Genomic DNA, 22,380 nt, shown 5'->3' with positions numbered 1-22,380 from the left:
AAAGGAATTCCCTCCCTAATCCATTTGTAAATGATGCCAAGCCTTATAAACTTTAGTGCCTGCTGGAAATTTAATTTAAATTTAAATTTATCCAACTAGATCAGGGGTGTCAAACTCAATTTCATTGAAGGTCCCATCAGGGTTGGGTTGGACCTTTGAGGGCCAGGTGGGCGTGGCCATGGAGGGCGTGGCCAGCTCAACATCATTCATGTCGGGGGCGCCTGTGGTGTCCCAAGCGCTCTGCCAACAAAAGTGGGCTCCCAAGCTCCATTTTTGGCTGCCACGGCCTCCTGCAACTCTCTGTCAGTGAAAACAGAGCTCACGTGCAACCCTCCCGAGCTCCGTTTTCATTGGCCAAAGCACCGCGGGCTGGTCCTTTACTGTTTTCAGGACAGCCCTGTGGGCCAGATCAAAGTACTCCTTGGGCCGGATCTGGGCCCCAGGCCTTGAGTTTGATATCCCTGAGCTAGATCTATGCCGCTGGGTGTGGTGTTATCTCTTTTTGTTATCCTGATCTTAAGTTGTTGCAATGTTATGGTTTAAACATTTTAACAGCGCTGTCCTGTTTTGAACTTCTTCTTTGGAATCATAGTGAAAAACAGTGAAAAATACATACATACATAAATATATACATATGATGGAATGATTGGACGGAGCAATTACTCACAAAAATTTTTGTTGCCATGACCACTATAACTTGGTTACAGCTTAATTATACCTGTCTCTCCCCCCCACCAGCTCTTTTGTAGCTTATCTGAACTATCGCCAGTAAATGACCATTTGTAAATGACTAAGGAAAAATAAACCCAGAAACATAATGTTATAGATTTTATTTTCTCTGTATCATGTTGTATTGTTCTGACTTGCCATTGTAGTCTGAAGGACTCGGCCTTAAGAATCCCTCTTGCAAAGTTGTCACAGAGCTGAAGATTCCCTCTAGAAGTTTTCTAAAAATACCCCAAATTCCCTTTTGAGATCTTCCCTCTTCTCTCTTCCCCACATGACCCTTCCCTTGACAGGAACCATGCCTCCTTACAGTGTCCATCAAAGCTAACTTGGCCAGTGTCAGCCACAGTTCCCTATAATCTCCCAGGAGGTATAGTGGTGCCAGAAGTGACAGAAGTCTTTATCCACATCTCTGAAATATAAACAATATTTCAGAATAATGACAGGAGCTGCATTAGCAACCAATACCCTTTAACCATTTTGGTCCAGATAACGTTAAAGGGAAAAAAATGACTATCATTAATACCTGGCTCGGGGTCTTCAACACATCTTTATCCTTATCTACTGTAGCAAAGTACCTCAGCGAAGAGCACATTTCAGACTCTTTCTCTTTTTCGTCTTTCAGAGAGACAGGGATTTTTTTTACTGTAAGCTTCATGTTTCTACAAAAAGTAAGATCAAACATCCTGCTAGGTTTAGCAAGGAAAGTCTGGAGATCAGTTCAAACAGCATGTAAACAGTGTCAGATTCTTCTAGAAAATGACTACGGCTGCCAAATCTTTTTTTTTAAAAAAAGGGAAAGCAAAATGGATTAAACGTCTGCCTTTTAATTTGTTCCTCAATTAATCCATGAAATCCATATACACGTTGCAGGGCATTAGGATAGATGCCTTTTTAAGGATTTTGAAGAATAGATGGAAAGTGGTTTCTTTCACTAGCTTCCTGGAAATTTATTTTGGATGGAAAATGAGTTTCCTAGAAAATACAGATTTGCCATTGGCACTCATTCCCCAGTACTTCTCATCAGTTATGATAGACAACCAATTGTGCAAGCATGTGTTGGGAGGGGTGTGTGTGTGTGGTGCAGTGCATCACTTATAACTTCCTACTATTTCTAAATATGATTAATGCACTGTGAAATCCAGGCTATGCCAATAAAATGATAGATAGATAGATAGATAGATAGATAGATAGATAGATAGATAGATAGATAGATAGATAGATGATAGATAGATAGATGATAGGTAGGTAGGTAGGTAGGTAGGTAGGTAGGTAGGTAGGTAGATAGATAGATAGATAGATAGATAGATAGATAGATAGATAGATAGATAGATAGATGATGGATGGATGGATGGATGGATGGACAGATATTTAGATCTAGAACTAGGTCTAGATTGATAAAGATCATTCTATATGCAGGAGTGTGGGCAGAGATGGCATTCCAATGATCAGACAAAAAATAAGGACTACATGGCTAAAAGCACTGCTTACATACCGTAGGAGGTATCTAATTAACACCCATAACATTTTATCTTACTCTAAGACAGAAAATGTTTTTTATTCCAGTTCATTAAAAAAATGCAGGTCACAATTCAAGTTGCTCATGTCTTCTAGAAAAGAATTAATTGATTTCCAGTTCTGAATCAAAACTTACATTTTCTAGAAAAAGTTAATTACGGCTCTGCTTGGCTTCTTGAGATGCAGTTTCCTTATTTGGCAATAGTAACACTCTTACACCTTATTTTTCTTCTTTGTCATCTTCTCCCACTCATAAACTGTGCCAGAAACTTTTTCTAGGGTCTGTAATCTGGTAGAAATAAACTAGGAGAAACAATAGATTTCAAATCCCAAAATGAAATTCAATTTAAGTTAAAATGTAGCAAGGAACAGTATATATGTGTCACCTTAAAAATTTAAGCTCAAATTTAAACCCCAAAAATTTAAGTCGGATTGAATATGACTCCATCCTAGTCTATGCCCTACTAAAGCCAGCTTGCATAGAAAATGTTTGAAACATGTTCAAACAAAGGTTTGGGTGACCGGCAAGAGAAGGGGAGCATCATTGTATAGACATGCAATCTGAGGATGGAGCATAGATACCACATTTTGATATCACACGGGATCAACTGCCCCAAGTTTTATATACCTAGAAAGAGTATCTTCTGTTATCTCCTCTGGTTGCCAGAATTAGAGGGAAAAGGCAGAAAAGATTTTTGTGGTCCATAGAAAAATTATTTGCATTTGTTATATTGCACTAAATCAGGTCTCCTCAAAATATGGCCTCTGGGCCGGATACGTGCAATGAATGCTTGTGTTGCTGCAGAGACTCTCCCCCTTCGGGGTCTTTTTGTGCAGGGGGGGGGGCAAAAATTCTAACTTGGGGTCTGTTTCAGCCTCCTGGTGCAGGACTTTGGGCAAAGGCTGGAGGGAAGCACTGCTGGGGCAAAAACTGGAGGAACTTGTTCCAATAGGACTGCATCATGGTCTGGAACTGGCTGACCATCTCAGCCCGCTATGCCTCCAGGTGCCGGAACCTGGCAGTCCCACAGGTCTTCCCTCTGCTTGGAAAGCCTATGCTATTAGTTCTCAGTAAGGTGCTTCTGCTGAGCCTCCTTCTCAATCAGATCCAATTTGAACTGAGCAGCTGTTTTGCCAAATCTTTCTCATGGTGGCTGCTTAGCTCCAACAACTGCTTCCTATTGGGGCCCTAAGGAGCCTGGGCAGGCAGGCGAGCTGTGGCTGGGAGGGGAAGGCTGAGTAGAGGTCCGTGAGGCACCCCTCGATCTCAGCGACATCAAGTTGGTCACACCCACCGAGTCATGCCCACCTAGCCACGCCCACCCAGCCAGTCATTAGGCAGATCATATTAGTGGTCCATGGGATTTAAAATTATGAATTTAGTGATCCCTGAGGTCCACAAGGTTGGGGGCCCCTGCTTTAAAGGGTATCCATTTTGTTTCCTTACTGCCTTAGTTTACTGTTAGGAATGTAAAGCCTTCTCAAAACTCCAGCTACTAAAGAGGAGCACAGGAAATTAAGGTAGTTATTTTTCACAAGCAATATAGCTTGCATCACTGCTTATTTTGTTGGCTTGGGTTTTTTTAAGCATTACAACTCATACTTTGCCATCAGCGTGTATGTAGCCACTCTGAAGGGTGAATCGGGATGGCCTTGCAACCAAAATCTTTTACTATAATTAGGGATAATAGCTCTATATCTAAATAGCAAGTAGCCAATCAGTAGCAATTTTGTGATTCTACTAAAAACACCGTACTTTCCTAAAACACAGAGTATACTCATGAAATGTATTGCCACATTGCCCCTTTTATCAGCTGTACTGGTTTGGGAAGATAGGAATCAGAGCTCAGTATATTAAAACATAAAATTAGGAAAAATGTTTTAAAAATAAACAGAAGACAATATTCAAGAATGAGACTATAACTTTGACAATTAACTGGATCCTCAGTGTTGGAAATAGTCTTCCTACTTAATCAGAGTTACTGGAAAAGTATACAAGTAGAGTTGCAGCTTCCAAACTCTATGTGGAACCATGAGGTTGGAGAAGCAAAATCTAGCCTATGCTCTCATTGATATACCTTCTCCTTTGATTTATTTATTTTATTTATTTAAAATATGTATACAACCCAAATTTGGATCTGTTCTGTGGAGAATATTTTACATGTGAACAGAGTCATTCAGCCAATGAAGCTAGAATACCAAAGAACAACTACTGGCCTTTCTTACAAATGAAACGAAAAGGTTTCAGTAGCTTTCATTTGCATTGGCTATGAAACCTAACCTATGAAACCTATCACAAACACAACTCCATTCCCAAAATAAAAATATGGTAATAATAAATCCTGCAGTTTCCCCTAGACTCCACTCCAAATGACATGAAATGGAGTCAATCATAATAGAGTATTTATCAGAGGCTCACACTTCAGAAGCCTCTGGCACAGCTCGAGATGTTGGAAGCCAGCCAAGGCTCAGCCAAGGATAACAAAACAGCTTTCATTCAAGTATTCCGAGCCAATTAAAAAAGACAAATTAGCAGTGTCCTTATCTCTACCTCCTTCTCCCCTTTTCACTCCAGAGGAGTTCTTGGGAAGGAATGTTTCTCATTCTGAATTGCTGGGCCTCCCTGAACTTCTTCAAGGTCTGTGATGGATAGAAATCTGTTCTTGTGTTCATCAAATGTCATATGGCTGCACTGAGTCAAAATAATGGTAAAGTTGGGGACATGCAAATAGAAGGGAAAACTGAGATATTATAAGAAGGCTTCTTATAAAAGATATTATAAGAAGGCATTATACTTCATGCCCTTTGACTGAAAGCCACTAATGATGCTACCCTATGAAGCGAATTTATAAGGTTAATTTTAATTAAGGAAGCAAGAAGTCTGCTAGACTAATCCAGAATCCTGATTTCAACAGTGGGCAACTGATGCCTCTCAGAAAAAGGCCCGGAGATAATAACCTCACTTGTGTGTGTGTTTCGGTTGCTATTTAGTAGCTCGTTATACAAAACAAAATAGCTTGAAGTCTTCTCCAAATCATTTTTTTAAAAAAGCAATGTAACTTATTCCAGTTCATGAATAGGAGGATCATATTTGTTCCTTAGTGTGAAGATGATAACGCAGCAATCTGGAAATAGTTGATGCATTTACTATCTTTGGTATACAATGGTTAAGAGATGGCTTAGAATCACACTCATCTTTGATAGAAAATGTTGTGTTTGTAAAGTAATTAAACCAGCATCAAAGTATCTCAAGAGATGGCTGCCTTTGTTTGGAAGACTTCTAGTGAAGGGCAGCCTATTTTCTTTCTACATAATTTAGATAGATAATCACATAGATATATACAATAGCAGAGTTGGAAGGGACCTTGGATGTCTTCTAGTCCAACCCCCTGTCTAGGCAGGAAACCTTAATTGATTTCATCACAGTTACCTACAGTAAATAATTGTTGGAAGCCAGCTGGGAAGGTTATAAATAGTGATCACATGACCCCAGGATACAACAACTGTCATAAATACATGCCAGTTTCCAAGAACCCAAATTTTGATCATGTGACCTTGAGGCTTCTACAACAGTCATAAGTGTAAAAACCGCTCACAAAGTAACTTTTTATCAGTGCCATTGTAACTTCAAACAGTCACTAAAGGAATGGTTTTTCAGGACTACCAGTATTGGAATGGGCAAGATTTATAAAGTTCTGAGCAGAATACCATAAGCATTGCCTTTCTCTGCATATCATCATCAGTACATATGATTACTAAGTGGTTAAGGAACAGTGTGATATGACTGCAAAACAATATTGTATTTCAATCAAAACGTAATTCCTAAATCTCAGGAAATACCATTTCTAATATATTCCACAATAGTCAAACCATATTTCAAGTACAATGTCCAATAGTGGATATTATGGATTCAGAGAATCTGAAATAGTTTACTCAGACATTTGAAGCTTATAACACTGAAAGAAGTGATATCTTGTGCAAAGACAAGGGAGATTTTAAATGCCTGATACTCTCTCATTTTATCAAAGAACAAATGGCAGGACTTCTGACTGTGATGTTAGACATTTAGCCAAAGCTGTATCACAGAAAGATGTTCATCAAAACTTTGGTTTATTATCTTATATGTGTCAAACTGTTGGATTAAGAATAAGAGATTGAGGCTTATTCAAAGGTAAAGGTTCCCCTCGCACCTATGTGCTAGTTATTCCTGACACCAGGGAGCGGTGCTCATCTCCATTTCAAAGCCGAAGAGCCAGCACTGTCCAAAGACATCTATGTAGTCATGTGGCCTGCATCACTAAATGCCAACGGCGCACAGAACACTGTTACCTTCCCAGCAAAGGTGGTCCCTATTTTTCTACTTGCATTTTTACATGCTTTCGAACTGCTAAATTGGCAGAAGCTGGGACAAGTAACGGGAGTTCACTCCGTTACACAGCACTAGGGATTCGAACCACCAAACTGCAGACCTTTCTGATCAACAAGCTCAGCACCTTAGCCACTGAGCCACCGTGTCCCTATTGAGGCATATATACCTCTCCTCAATTTGATGACTTTGGGACGGTAACTGTGTCTTAAGCCAATCAACCTCACATGGGACAAATGGGGATTTCTTGGTGTTTTAAGTTCCTGAAGGGAGAACAAGCTGTAAAGCTATAGTAGAGTTTAGAAATTAAATAATAATAATAATCAAAAGCTTCAATCTAGTTCTCTAATTAAAAGGTTAGCCTTGCAGGTTTTTCAGTCCTAGTATAATACTTGAATAAATATGTGTCCCACTAAAGAATCCTAATTTTAAGTGACCACTTTCTTGTTCCCTGAGGTTTGGTGGCTGTGTCACAAGGGATTTCTGCCTAAGGAAACCAGAAGCCCTTCATTTAAACAGCTGGTTGGAAGTTTTATGGTCTTGAAAGACCAGTGTTCAAAAAGACAAGTTTAGTCTGAATTCCAACCCTTGCAAAATCTTTCCCCAAACTGATGAGATGAAGTGTCCTTGGAGATGGAGTGTCCTCGCTCTGAGATGAGGTGGGTGCAGATCAGTGTGGGATCAAAGTATTTCCCCTGATAAGCCATCAGGCTCAAGCAAGTATCAAAAGAGGTCCAATGGTTAATTGGATGGCTGTTATCTTTGCCAAATGATTTGGAAGTATGAAGGAAAATATTGAAGAACTTTCCAGTTATTAACTTCTTAACTGTTCCTTTCAATTAGAATGAAAATTACTTTGTTCCTGGAAAAGTGTCAGCATGGTCACAAATGACTTGCATTATGTTGGATCTCTGGTTGTTGAGCTCTGGACTGAAATTCAGGGAGATGTTATTTCCCAAGCAGTGATAAAATAAAGGAAAGGATTCCTCCTCTTCATGGGGATCTGCTGGATCACTAATGTATATACAACTGGATCTCATTGGATGGCTTCCTCTTGAAAGAAAGTGGTTTTTGCTATAGTGGCAAATATCTGTAGCTCGGGTGTGGGATCAGGGCAATGGTTCGTTCTCTGAGCTTTTGGGTTGGTTTCCAAATGTTTTGTTATCAGGCTAATATCTTCAGCTGAGTTTAGGGGATCATTGTGCCACTTGGCATCCAAACGTGCATCTGTACTAGTGTTGAGGTAACTGGTCCAACATTTCTTGAGGCAAGGGGAACAGATCAGGAATTGTGGATCAAAGGACTACAGCAGGGGTGTCCAAACTTGGGAACTTTAAGACTTGTGGACTTCAACTCCCAGAATTCCCCAGCCAGCATGGCTGGCTGGGGAATTCTGGGAGTTGAAGTCCACAAGTCTTAAAGTTCCCAAGTTTGGACACCCCTGGACTACAGTATTAGGAATTCCAGTGGAATCAATTATTATTCCAGGCATGTGATTCCTGCTTTTCCAATACATATTCTTCTGCACAGTCTATTTTTTAAATCCAAGCAATTTACTCCCAGATTGACTGAAATGTCTGTAGATCAATTCTAACAGATTGATTAAATTTCAATGAGACATAAGAATGACAGACCTTTGTCTTATTAAGCGGGGATGGGGACAATCCACAATCCATAATTTTAAAAAAGATGTGACAAGAAAGTATGCTTTCTGCTTCACCAATGTATTCCTTTCTTTCCCAGGTATTTTTATTCCTAGTAATGTATCATGACCAGAAGTAAATTCTCATAAGGATAAAAGTAATTGGAGAGAAGAAATTTGAGGGAGAAATGCTTGAGGAACAAAGAGCCCACTCCTTCTCCTATCCACTCCCTCTGAGACTTAAGCTTCTGTCGCCCACACAAGGCATTTTGGAAGCTTTCCCAACTTGTATTCTTCTAGCTGACCATTCTAGCTAAGTTTGGTTGATGGAACTGCAGCTTAACATAATTGGTGAGCGCTAAATTGGTGAAAAGTGCTTTTAAAGCATTTAGCACAAGCCAGCTTATGGGGAAAGTGAAATGGATTGGATCTGGCTCCACTACTCTCCATTCTCTTTTCTCCCTTCTAATTATACCTCTCTTATAGTGAACACAACAAATGGGGTGATCTATCCTACAAGGTTTTGTTGTTTCCAGCTGAAATATGGTCATTCCTTAGGTCAAACGCTCACGTGTCTTGAGATAGCTTTTGCAGCTAACTGTCTCAAAAGGAGGATCTGTGTAAGAAAAGCTGGACTTCGGAGACAAAAACACACACCCAGACAAAGGGAAATGAGAGCAAAAGGGAAAGGGAAATGTCCAATTTGTTAAATGCTGTTTGGCTTTTGTTTCATTGATGGAGGAAGAAGATGAGAATCTGTTGTTGAAGAAGAAGGAGAAAGAAGACTCCTTCCTGGTCCAGCTCGGAAAGAGCCCAAAAAAGAACAAATAACAATAGAAATGATGACCAAAGGAAAAAAAACAAATCTATCCCATTGACAGACAGTTGCTTTGGGATAAATTAATAGTGGGGGGAAGGAATCATATACATCCATTTGGGCATTCCATTTATTTTGTATATGTGTAGGTTCTGCACAGCTGAAGAACTGCACAGCTGCTTATTTCATCTCCTAGATAAAGCCTATACATCCCAGACCCCCCACCTTTTTTCTATGTGACTTATGGGGATGAATTACAATTCTGAAGAAAAAAAGCAATGAAACTCTCAGAAGAAGAGAGGATGAAGTAAAGGTTATGGTTAAGGGTTTAATATCTGAGCACCTGGCTGGGCAATGAAGCCAAACAGTGTCAGAGCTGGTTCATACTGAATGTAGCTGGAGACCTCCCCAAAAAAGGCAAGGCAATAGCTAAATATTTTTGTGTTGTCGAGAAAAATGCACCAACATGTAAAAAGTTTGTGTAAAGCTTATATGTTCATATCAAGGCTGATTTGAGGGAATCTCTACCTTGCTCCTGTCACCTTCCATTCCTTCATCCAAATATTTTCCTCAAGTTCCACTTGTTTTACAAAAGTCTATAACATCACTTGTAGCACAGATAGGTTCCTGAAAGAATGAGGTTGCTATTGTTTACCAAGGTAGGGTATGGGGAGCACTCTGTCATGAGCCTGGAATGAGACACTAGGCAGGAACAGGAACTGGCTTCTCAAAACATGATAAACCCTAAATTTTGACTAATAAAATACCAATTGCTTTGTTCATATAACCCGGGATGCCCAACGGTATGGCTTAACATATGGTTTGATTTATACGACAAGTTCCTATCCAATTTCATTTTTCTTCCTTGTTTAACAAAGATATTAAAATAGGAAGGTTTCTAATATGCATTCCAATGTCTGCTTTGCTGAGATGCTGTCAATTTTTGATACTTGTTCTTGGATATTGTCCTATACCTTATATCCATAAGGACAGTTGTGCACACTCTGTGAAACTACGAGCCCTATGCAATTATCCCAATGAATTTGAGTGTCACGGCACAACTTGTGAGTAGCAGAACTCAGTGACACTGGAATCTTGATGTACTGTAAGTACGAATAGCACAACACCTCACAGCACTAACAAAATTTCCCAGATCATTCAATAATATAATAAAGAAGAATATGATATTGAAATATAGAATAAATCGAATAATCTAGTAGAAATGAATCTAGTAATCTAGTCAAAGCAAGTAGCTCCGGACTGAACTATAAAATTCCTTGTGCTGTCTAACATTGGTTGTTAATTTGCAGATGTTTTATTTTTCAAGGTGGTAATATCATCAATGCAAGTGAGTGTGGAGATTGCTGCATTATATTTCCAGACTGTTTTGCACTAATGATGTTACCTATTGGATAATGAAACATCTGCAAGCAAATAACCAAGTTCAGACAATACCAAAAACCCTATTTGTGTAAATGACACCATCAATGGGCATAGTATCTGGTACCTTTTTGTTTGTACTGTGTCTACAGTTACCTAAACAGACTAGACTAGACTAGACTAGACTTGACTAGACTAGACTAGACTAGGACTCGACCAGACCAGACCTGACCAGACCAGAGAAGATTAGCTATACTGGAAACTGGGAACTTGCAAAGCAAAGCAGAGTTGCAAAGCAAAGTTAGAAGCTTCTTCTAACCTCTTTATTTTCCAAAATGCCTCTGGATCTAGGCAGACTCAACAGGCAGTGGAAGAAAATGAAAATATGGATGGCTACACAGTGATGCTTTCTTTGTAAGTGTGATCAGAAAAAAAAGTGAAAATATGCTACTTAGACATGAGTTGTTGATCAACACTTCTTAAATAAGAGGCTAGGTTAAATAGCTTTGAAATAAAGGAATGCCTTCCACCCATCCCTCAGATGGAAATCTGCAAGTTCGGTGCTGAATATGGCTTCCAATATCCTTGGCTGCAGTTCTCAAAAATCTCCAAAAATTGCATTAGTATTTTTTTTCAGAGGAAAATTACTGAAAAGATATTGTGGTATCTAAAAATTAATTTAATTAACTTTATATGCCAATGAAATGAAACCGAATTTTGTTTTTCTCCTGCACCATTTACTAGGTTTTTGGATTTTGTCCTATGACATCACATTATAAAAATAAATTGTTGCCTTTGTCCAGAAGTTGCATATCCCTGAGATAAATGATGCTTTCAATATAGCTTTCAGATACAGAACTGTTGAAGAAGAAAAACAGTTGGACTTCTTACTGCAGTCTGAAATACAATTATCAGTTCTAGTTTTTGTTTTTCTTCTTTAGGCATAGATTCAGCCTTAGTAGTCATTAATCAGGTATGACTTCTGACTATAGAGAGGAAAGCCCAGGTCAGGTTTTGATATGGAAAGCTGGCAGACTATCTAGCCTAAGGACAAAAAATTATGCTCATCCAGCAGAATTTGCCAATTGCTACATCAACCAGCGGCCCAATGGACACACAGTCTGGGACCTATTGATCCAGAATACTTGTCTGGAAATGTCTTTCAGTTGGGTCTTCTTCCTGTAAATCAATCAACCAACCAACCCATCCGTGTCTCCATCTCAGATGTAGCCAGTAGAGGTTCCCTTCCCACACAGGTTTTGACCCTTCCATTGCCTGTTGCTTCTGGAATTCCCTATCGCTCAGTGACTCAGATGACAGCAAGAGAGACAATGGTTTTTTACCTCATCCCAGGCTGTCAGGAGCCTCTCTTATCCAGGCAATGTTTTTCTATTAGTCTAACACTCCATTGTGCTTCCCTGTTATCAGCTACAGTGATGATGTAATACTCTGGGCTTGGAAGTAGCTCTTCCACCAGGACAGCTCCATTTTACTTGGGAGGAGAAAGAAGCAGGAGGATTATTTATCACCAGCCCCAGGAGGTTGCATCTTTTAGACAACTGTTTCCAGCCCAAAGGTCAAAACTGCATTTAAGTTTCTCTTTGAAAGAATCCATGTGCTTGAACTTTATTGATCTTGGGCAACCCATTTAACTGATTGTCCCCATCTTTTCTCAAAAAAAAATTACTTTCACATAAATTAAAAACTAAAGATGCAGGATTTTCTATTAAGGTATCTTATTCAGGCATAGGCAAAAGAATATTATGAATTCCACATCCAAGCAAAACTGTCCTTTATTCCAGCCTCATGATGAAGCAAAATGAAACTCTGCTACCATTAAAAGAGGAGTATGATTTAAAACCAGGGGGCCTTAACCACCAGGGAAGTCTTCTCCACATGCTTCCCAGCAGATCGTGGTCTATAGGAGTGAGGTAAAGGGAGACATTTAAATCTTCTGCTGAGGGGAACCAAGTTACCTTGGACTAGTCCTAGGGTTAAAGCTATATTTTTCAAATCTTGAGTTCAGCAGAAGTTGCTGAGAATCTCCTCCATAGGAAGATTATGAATGAACAACACTTTTCCTTAAAATGTAAGAATACATTTGGGACCAGGAATAAACTGTTGGCAGCATACAGAGTTTCTGTTGAGATGTCAGCCACTTATAACTTTTGAAGGTTGTAGCAAACCATCTCCATGTCTAGTTTTATGCTTTTTGAGGGGGCGGGGTGTCTCCATAAGTCAAATGATCACACGGACATTGAACATTTTCAGTCCACAGTCTGAACTTTTTCACTTTCATTCCTAAATTTTAGAACTTTTTCCATAAACATAATTCTGCAAACCTAGTTCCTATAAGCTTATACCCTATAAGTTATAATACATAGAAAACAATACTAGTTGTTTTCTACTGATAATAGGAAATAAAGAACTCTGTTGGATTGATTTCATCTAATACAATAATAGCCTTCAACTGCAACTTTTAAGAAAATCTTTTTTGGAATTGTTCATCATTTGCGGCATTACAGCTTTAATGCACATTAACTTGCATGACCTTAGTGAGAACATTAAACAATAGCTGTTGGAAGGCTCATGTTTCAACAGCAATTTCCAGGTGGAGTTAGAGGCCTTTCAATCATCTAATAAAAAGTATTATTGATTAGTGTGTGAAAGAACACAAGTTGCTGAGCAACAGTGTGGAAAACCTGAAGGCTTTATATTAATAACTACTCCATTGGGAGGCTCTGTTTGTCCTCTTGGCCCAGTGCAAGAGGACTTTGGCCTTCTCTTATCATGGAGGGAAAACCAAAAGATCCAGGAATGCAAATGGTCAGGCTCACAGTGCTGTCAATTAATCAAACAGTGCTGCCACCCCTTAACCCTTTTGTGGGGCAAGTGAGGTAAACAGGGTTTAGTGTCCACATAGAATGTATAGAAAGGCTGCATCTTTGGGAGGAAAAGATGCTGCTGAAACAAAGGAAGCTGTTGTTGTTTTTTAAATTGGGCCAGACTTAATCTCCAATATTAGGGGAATAACTTTTTGAGGAAGATGCTTTTTTGAGGAAGACATATCAGAAGTGAGACTAAAGGCATAGTAATTTGATTATACTTGGTTAATTTATTTATTTTTAGTTTTGTATTTAATATTTTTCTGTGAACACACTAAAAATGCAGATCATGTATCTTTTTTAAAAATGGAAGTTTTAAAAAACTGTATCTGGGGCTTTAGGAAAGTACAAGTAATCATGAACCTCTGACACCTTACCAACCAGGGACGTGCGGTCAGGGGAGGCAGAGCCTCACCGCTCTCATCATGAAAAGGAAAAAAAAAGGGAAAAAGGGAAAAGGCACACGTGGTCCCATTCCCTGCCTTCCTGAGTCAACATGAAGGGGACCGCGGCCCGCGCTCCACGGTCCTGCGGCTCGTGCTCCGTGGCTTGCGCTCCGCGGTCCCCTTCATGTTGACTCAGGAAGGCGGGGAATGGGACCACGTGTGCAGGAGGCTGAGGCTGGCTCAGCCTCCTGCACACGTGGTCCCATTCCCCGCCTTCCTGATTACATCACCAGCCTCACCAGCCATAAACCTCACCGCACATCACTGTTACCAACAATAATGGTATGCAGGGGCATGCATTAGGCGAGAGTCAAAAAATGAAGACGATAACCATAACTCCTCAATCAAAGCCCTGTCACTTTGTCTATGTGTTGTTTGCATTATGCATGTAAAAAAGGGGTGAGTCTTCAGTCACAAGGCTGCAGCCACCATTTTGGGTTTTTTTTGTGTGTGTGTGACAGATGAATCCCAGCACCGCCAAAGATACATTTCATAAATAACTGTTACAGCACCTTTCAAATGGACTGTATTTTAAAATTGTTGACAACTCAAACTTTTGATAAAAATATTACTATTCTGACGTTGGAATCTCCTTAAAGGGTGACAATGTATTACTGCTTTAATCATTTCTGTGGCACTGTACACAAATGGTATTGACTGATAGAACAAATTAAGCAATATTTATTTATTTAAAAGTTGTCTAACTCTAAGTATGTTTTTGGGATTTGGAATAGAGCGTATCTACACTTACAGTTAAAACTGCTTCTGTCTTCTTCATTCATTCTTCTTCATTCATTCTTCTTCATTCATTCTTCTTCATTCATTCTTCTTCATTCATTCTTCATACCGTTCTTCATATGTTTTAGTCTCCAGTCCCCTAATCATCTTTGTTGCTCTTCTCTGCACTCTTTCTAGAGTCTCCACATCTTTTTTACATTCAGTTCTGGTCGCCACGATGTAAAAAAGATGTGGAGACTCTAGAAAGAGTGCAGAGAAGAGCAACAAAGATGATTAGGGGACAGGAGACTAAAACATATGAAGAACGGTTGCAGGAACTGGGTATGTTCAGCTTAAGAGAAAGAAGGACTAGGGAAGACATGATAGCATTGTTCCAATATCTCAGGGGTTGCCACAAAGAAGAGGGAGTCAAACTATTCTCCAAGGCCCCTGAGGGTAGAACAAGAAGCAATGGGTGGAAACTAATCAAGGAGAGAAGCAACTTAGAACTGAGGAGAAATTTCCTGACAGTTAGAACAATTAATCAGTGGAACAGCTTGCCTCCAGGAGTTGTGAATGCCCCAACACTGGAAGTCTTTAAGAAGATGTTGGATAGCTATTTGTCTGAAACGGTATAGGGTTTCCTGCCTAGGCAGGGGGTTGGACTAGAAGACCTCCAAGGTCCCTTCCAACTCTTCTATTGTATTGTATTGTATTGTATTGTATTGTATTGTATTGTATTGTATTGTATTGCATTGCATTGTATTGTATTGTATTGTATTGTATTGTATTGTATTGTATTGTCTGTTGCATATGCTGGAATGACTCAAATCAGTCAGAAAATCCTGAACAGGCTGAAGATTTGCAAGTAATTCAAGCTACATGTCCTCCGACTTGCTGCTCTACTCACCCAACTTTCTATTCCTGGAATGCAGCAGCCAATCTCTTTCTTTCCTGTAAGTGGATTTTCATAGACATCTGCCCTTTTACAGGTGTTTTGATGAAGACATCAACACTATTCATAACATTGAAATGTAATGTGACGAATCCAACTGGTCCAATTGACTGGTCAGGTCAATTTGGGCATGGACTGTCCTGACGTATGTTGGGCAAACATGTTGCATTTTCTTAGTGCACTTTACTTTGTAAATGTGATAGCCCTTAGGGATGAGGCCATAACAGGCACGCCAATTTCATGCCAGTGTTTCTCCCAGGTGGTCATATCTACGTCAAGCAATTTCAGGATCTTGGAAGCATTTCTTTTGCCCTCCATGTAAGCATTTTCCAGCAGAAAGTTCCATAAAAAGGAACTGTTTGAGTAGGTGCTTATCCAGCATATGGATGTGATCTGCCCAATAGATCTGTACTGTCATTATTAGATAAATCATTGGAGTGAGTGGGGTATCAGGGAGGAGTGGCATCCCTTTTGGAAGGACATGATACAGCCTTTCCAGGTGTTTTGCCTAACTTTGATATTCAGTAGATACATCCCCCGGGGGTTCTTTTAGCAGAAGCTATGTGTGTATAATTAAATGTAATAAACCAATACTCAGGGCATTTTTTCATGAAGCAATATATGAGATCTATGAAAGCAAAATAGCATTTTGTTTACTTTAAATTGTTTCATTTAGTGCTTTATTTCCCACACAGAGCTAATATGGGAAATCCAGTTCCATAGCTGCAGAAATCCAATCAATCACTAGATGGCAGTATAGGGCAGGTTGCATTTTTTGGCCAACCTCTAGTGGTTCCATAGATATTTGCAGCCCAAATCTAATGGTAAAGGCCCTAATCTTGTGGGAGAAAGATTAACAGCCTCAGCATTTTCAATGGGTCGTAAATAATGGGTGCCTTGGGCCGAGTTAAAAGCTGGAACTGATTCTTTTTCAGCTGCCTATTTGGAACAGGCCTCTTGACAGGGCCCCTCCCTAATTTCCTTGTAACATGCGACCAACAAAGGTCAATAGAGCAGAAATCCTTCTAAAGGGCCAATCTGTACTTGAATTATTTAAACAATGTCGAACAAGCAAGTTAAATGGAGCTTATCAAACGTCACACCTCTCAAAGCACAATCACAGATGGCAGGATATTAACTGGCAAACTCTCCAAGGCTGCCTGTGATGAGAAAAGCAATGGGCTGGCTTTCCTCCTTCCCCCTCCCACTCTTGAAGAAGAGAAAAGAAGGGCACACACAACCCCAGATTCCTGGGTGGGTGGAAAAACACAGGTGTCTATGGCTTTGCTGCCAAGAGGCGACGTCTCAGTTGCTAAGGACAAGCCCTGTGGATGGAAGCCATGTTGCATCTCTCCCCTCATTAATCACCATCCTTTGCCAGGCTGCTGAGCAGCATTTTGAGGGCTTTAGCGAGGATGGGGGGGGGGAGCGCTTTCTTACCAAAACCTTGAAGTTCAAACCAAATCCAAAGCGTTAAAATTCTACTCAGGCTCTTCCATCCAGTTCAAGGAGAGAGATACTGGAACTAGCCCCCAAAGATAAAAACAGGATATTGGAAATTGTTTGAATTCTAGTGTTGTCGTTTTTTCTGGAGAGAGGGTGTTTTCCATTAAAAGGAGGCCACTGGAAAAAAGGTGATATTTTCCCCTTCAGCTCAAGTCACTGTTCATCTGTTAACCTTAAGAGTAGAGGGAATAAAGATTACAGACAATTCACTGGAAAACAAGGAAAGCATTCTGAAATCTACAGTAGTGTTTTTGCACCACTTTTGCCTGTTTTCTGACACAATGTGATTGGGATCCTGGCAAATCTGGTTTTGGAAAACATAAATCTGGAGTGCCACCAAAACCTTTTTAGAACCCTAAGATTCATCAGCAGCAATTTGCTTTAAAGCAATATTTTACAAACTTGTCAACTTTAAGCAATGTAGATTTCAACTTCCACAATTCCCCAGCCATCAGGAAGCCCATCTGAAAGTCGCTTGTTTGAAAAACACTGCTTTAAACTTTTACCAAATGCTGAAGCAAAAATAGATCCCAATAATGGTAGTTTGATGGGTCCCAGCATGCGTAGAGCAAAATTTGATAGAATTCAGAAATGAGAAGAAGTATTGTACCACATTAGACTAACAGTAGGAATCGTACCAGACAGGGAATAATAATAATAATAATAATAATAATAATAATAATAATAATAATAATAATAATAACAACAACAACAACAACAACAACAACAATAATAATAATAATAATAATAATAATAATAATAATAATAATAATAATAATAATAATAACAATTATTATTATTATTATTATTATTATTATTATTATTATTATTATTATTATTATTATTAATTTATAAACCGCTCTCATTCCTAAACAGGACTCGGGGCGGTGTACAGTCATATTAAAACAGTATGAATACAAAATATAGATATACTTAAATATACAAATAGGTAAACGGAGGAGGTAGGATATGCACTGTACAATATTTGAATTAAAATACAAATAAACATTAAAATTACCCTTAAAAACTACCCAATAAGATGTTTGCCAGGAGGTTAAAAATGGGACTATAAATCAGTTAAGCCAGCTAATTGGAACAGGTGGGTCTTAAGCTTCTGTCGGAAGGAGCGGAGGTCGGTAATAGTTCTAATATCAGGGGGGAGGTCATTCCAGAGGGTTGGGCCCATCACAGAGAAGGCTCTGCTCCTGGGCGCCGCCCGTTGACACTGTTTAGTGGACGGCACCCGAAGGAGTCCCTCCCTGTGAGAGCGGATTGGTCTCAGGGATGTGTGAGGTGAATGCGATCCCGCAGGTAACTAGGTCCCGTGCCATGGAGCGCTTTGAGGATAGTAATCAACATGAATATAGCAGGGAATGAGTTGCAAATCAGGATGTCCTCTCCATCTGTCAAATCTTCCATGAAAGCAATAAGTAACTTTAGGAAAATCACCCTTTCAAAACTTTCAAAAGGAGTATTGGGATAATAATGAAACAACGGTAACCAATTGTACACATTTTAAATGAATAATAATATAATCTCCTCCTCTTTCTCCTCCATCCTCATCAACACCATCATCATCAATTATTGACTAATCATTTGGCCATATCAGAATACAAAATACAAGACAATATAAAGACTACATAACACATTAGAGCAAAATACAAACTCAAAATAAATACAGCTCATATTTCTGTATCATCCCTATAATTTAACTTTAATCAGATCTACATGCACAGTTCTGAATTGTATTGTTTTATTCAGATAAAAGGAAACATTATATGTAATATTGGGGTTCTGACCACACATATGATATGTTATGCTAATATCAATATTGATGCTTAATTTAATTTGATTCGATTTAATAAAATTTAATTTGATCCTTAATTAAATTAAATTAAGGATACTGAAATTATTAGACGACCTCCAAGGTCCCTTGCACTTCTGTTATTCCATGTTCTATGTTCTTAATGCCTAGGATTTTCAAACATCAATTAAAGTCCTACATGGAAAAAGAGATCCCAGATGTTCAAGGAAGGCCAAGAAAAACAAGTCATTTTTGATACACACTGGATAATTGAGAAATTGAAAGAATACCAAAATGAAGGCACGATGTGCTTCATTGATTATAGAAAGGCTTTCAATTCTGTTGATCACGAGTGTATCAATCATGTGGAAAATACTCAGAAAAATGAGAATCCAGACTATCTAATTGTCCTAATGAGAAACCTATATACAGGTTCAGGGTACCACAGAACTCTTGCAGTAATGTTATTCAGATAAAATGATCCTGGCTATCATAACTGTCATAAAAACAAGAAGTGCTTCCAAACATTTTTCTAAGTCAATCATTCTCACATATTGCTTTCCAGAGGTTTTGATACTAGTTGCTCCAATTTTCACTGTCTGAAGGATACTAGTTTGACAAGGGCTCACCTATTCCAATCTTCCTTTCCCAAAAATCTGGAAAATGATACTTACAAAGGCCCAATTAGCAAGTGGTTTGCAAAACAATCATCTGCCTGATCTTGTTAGATATCAAGGGTTTGATTTTGGCAAACCACCTTTTGTGCAAATATCCCGAAAGATAGTCAAATATATATTTTTGGTATTTGTTTCCTGAAATCAAACACCTTTGATTTAACAAGTATGTTTGGTAGAAGTGGAAAATCCAGGATGAATATTTGCATGAATTTTCTTTTCAAGTACTGACGATTTGCTAGTTTTTAGTTGCTTTGACTTCCCTTATTGTTAAACTGTATGCTGAGATTTTAAAATTACTTTCCAGTTCTTTAGACGTTAATGCATATTCTTGACTTTTTCCCACCGATTTGGACTATCTTTTATCTTAAAATGTTGATGCTGCACAATCTCTGTGTAAGCAAAGATTATTTGAAAGTACATACAAGTCAGAGATTCTCCTTCCTACTACTTTAGCTCAGCACCTACAAAGTGCTTTATTCCTCAAATGGCACATAAGTATATTTCAAAATCTAATACTTGCCTTCTTCTTTTCTTGTCCCCTGCTATTATTTAACTCACATAGAGATGCAGCTGATCAAACATGTGATTATATTTTCCATATTGTTTCCAAGAATATTACAAGTCACTAGATAGGAGTCAAATATGAGTTGACTTTATCAATAAATTTAAGACCAAGTTTTCAAACTAAAATTGAAGACCAAACTTTCAAACTAAGACCAAAATTTCAAACTTTTCTGGCTGAAAACTGTTGTAAGCAGAAAATTAGGAAGACCACTTCAAATAGTAGATAGAACCCCAAGACAAAATTGACTAGAACAAGCACTTTAAATGATTTTATGTAAAACATATTTAAAAAATGAATCATTTGCAACAGTTAATATAAAAACTCACCATGCATTTATAAAGTTTCCTCTTTGATAATGTTACAAAATTAAATTTTGTAACTTTTGAGAGCGGTACATAGGATACCGAAGCCACATTGAATTTCTTTGTTACAAATTATGCTTTACTTAGGTCATTTAATTAGGGAACAAAATGACAGAATGCTATTTTTCAGGAAAGATTTTTACTTAAATCTATCCACAATTTCCCCCTAAAATTGGGAGATTTCTTTGTCAGGATTTTTTTTTCAGCCCTCATTTTGAAGGCTAGACAATAAAATCTGCACACACAAAAATAGATAGAGTTTTCCTTAGAAAAAGAAAAGTTAAGCGAAACTTAAACTGAAATTGCAGAATAATTCTTCTCGTGATTTAAAAAAATAAAAACAAGTATTTCTCAAAGTGTGACCTTCATTTCAGATTAATATTCCTCCAATGGCAATGATATATCTGCCACGTTCTTGATGTTTTATTTTTTATTATTTATTTATTTATCTATTTAAATCCCATCATCATTATTTTAACAAATAATTCAAGGCAGTAAACTTATCCAACATTCCTTCCTGTTCCTATTTTCCAAGAAGAAGAACGAGAAGGAGGAGGAGGAGCAGGAGGAAGAGGAGACATTTATAAAGGTTTCTGGCTGATACCCACATTATTAAGAGTATCGAAATAACTTTTGAAACATTATATTAAAAGACACATGCTTTCATGGGGCTACAGTTCACTTCATCAGATGCATACTGATCTTGCTAATATCAAGTTTTGAAAGACTAAACAGAGTATGTTTAACAGAGTTGTGAATGCCCCAACACTGGAAGTCTTTAAGAAGATGTTGGATAGCTATTTGTCTGAAACGGTATAGGGTTTCCTGCCTAGGCAGGGGGTTGGACTAGAAGACCTCCAAGGTCCCTTCCAACTCTACTATTGTATTGTATTGTATTATTATTTTATTTTATTTATTATCAGAGTTTTTGATTTGAACTGCAGTACTATGGATGACAACTAGAAGGCCATAAATAATTTGCAATTTCTATAGACCTGTGGCAGCTCAGTTCTCATAACTATACATAATATTGGGCTTACTGGATCCATAAACTGACAACCCAGCAATTTGACATATCAAAAGTCAGATTCATATTTTTAGATGCACAGTATTCTTTCTTACATTTTGTAGCAGAAATGTGAAAACTGGGTCCATTCATTCACTATTGCTACTTCCTTGCAATATGAATTGATTCATTAATCAGTTCAATACATCTATTTTGTGCTTATTCTCCCACATCTATTATTTCTGCTCTGCTTATTCTTTCTGCGCTAATCATCTTCTTTGTCAAATAAAGCACTTTTAAAATGTATGTGAAATCCTGTATTTAATAGTAATAATTCTAAAAGTCAGAACATTTGTAGACATTTTTTAAAATAAATAGGATTTTAAGTATAAAGAAGCCTGCCTAAAACTATTTTTCCAATGACCTTCAAGCTATTTGCTCCCAGAAAAGCCAGAGGCTTTATCTTGGGAAATTCTATAATTTTTCTTGCTTTTAATCCAAAATATAACAACTGTTGGAAAACATCCAATATATTGCTTTGAAGGATTATTACACTCTCTAGCCACCTGGTTTAATGCAGGAAGAAGAAAAACAACTGCTGAAGGGGGGAAAAAGAACTTTCCTAATCAGGTTGAAATAGATGTTAATATCTCTGATACTCTATACCAGGGGTGTCAAACTCATGGCATCACAGTGGCATCATGTGACATATTGGGACTTCACTAAACTGGGCATGGGCATGGCCAGTACATGATACATCTGGCCCGAAGGCCAGGAGTTTGACCTGCTCTATACGATTTTGTTACAGGAATAATAAAAGATTGGCAATCCCTGCTCAACAGAAATTAGATAAAGGTGTCTCTCCTTTTAAGGCAGTTTTCTACTGCCTGATGCCTCCAAACATATTGAACTGCAGTTCCCGGTCTAGAGATGAAGGAAGCCATAGACCAAAACTTTTGCAAGTCAGTTGTTTGAGGAAGATGAAAGACAATGACAAAGCAGTTCCAA

The sequence above is a fragment of the Natrix helvetica genome (genome assembly GCF_964273705.1).
Source record: "Natrix helvetica genome assembly, chromosome: 2".
NCBI classification, from domain to species: domain Eukaryota; kingdom Metazoa; phylum Chordata; class Lepidosauria; order Squamata; family Natricidae; genus Natrix; species Natrix helvetica.
This window is presented reverse-complemented; position numbering follows the sequence as displayed.